The following is a 585-nucleotide window of genomic DNA, read 5'->3' as shown; positions in this document are numbered from 1 at the left end:
AGTTTGCGTTAGGAAACTAATGAGAGAGTCTCCGATGAACACAAGCTCTGGCTCACTCTCCTTGGCAAGCTGAAGTTGGTGTTCATGCTAGATATCAGACAAAAAACAAGAGAAAGAAATAACTGTTTGTCATTGTGACATAACAGACTGTTAGCTTAACAGGCCTTCCAAGAGGTGAAAAAGATATTGGTGAAATCCACCCTTACCAGTTATACCATCATGCTAAACCTCCATCAAACAAACAAGTGAGTAGGTAAGTAGCATATTAGGTACCTACATACCTGGTTATACCACCTGTTATCACCCAAGTCCACTTGATTTTTCTGAGGCACAATACAGGGATTTGCCATTATAATAGTGCTATCTTATCAGTTCAATATTGCGGGATAACAGCCCTGTAGCTTCCTGGATAACTAACTGATTTTCCTAAAGGGGCACAAATCCCAGACTCGGGCTAATCTTAAAGCTGAACAAGTTCCACTTTTACCCTGAATACCAAAAATGATCATTTAAGGATTTCCTTCACTTTATCTTATTTAACATTTTATTTCTGTTTAGCAAGTGTAGCAATAGGCAACTTTACTT

At 38.5% G+C, this 585-nt stretch overlaps 1 long non-coding RNA gene across 1 annotated transcript; it reads right to left on the bottom strand.

The window, feature by feature from the left end:
* Positions 1-4: 4 nt before the first annotated feature.
* LOC113473506 lies at positions 5-579 on the bottom strand. Its single transcript, XR_003395462.1, has 2 exons — positions 282-579; positions 5-87 (listed from the first exon to the last, which is right to left on the bottom strand). It is a non-coding gene; the product is annotated as an uncharacterized LOC113473506 (long non-coding RNA).
* Between the last annotated feature and the right edge of the window lie 6 nt (positions 580-585).

The sequence above is a fragment of the Diaphorina citri genome, unplaced genomic scaffold (assembly GCF_000475195.1).
Source record: "Diaphorina citri unplaced genomic scaffold, Diaci psyllid genome assembly version 1.1 scaffold37665, whole genome shotgun sequence".
Taxonomy (NCBI): domain Eukaryota; kingdom Metazoa; phylum Arthropoda; class Insecta; order Hemiptera; family Psyllidae; genus Diaphorina; species Diaphorina citri.
This window is presented reverse-complemented; position numbering and strand designations above follow the sequence as displayed.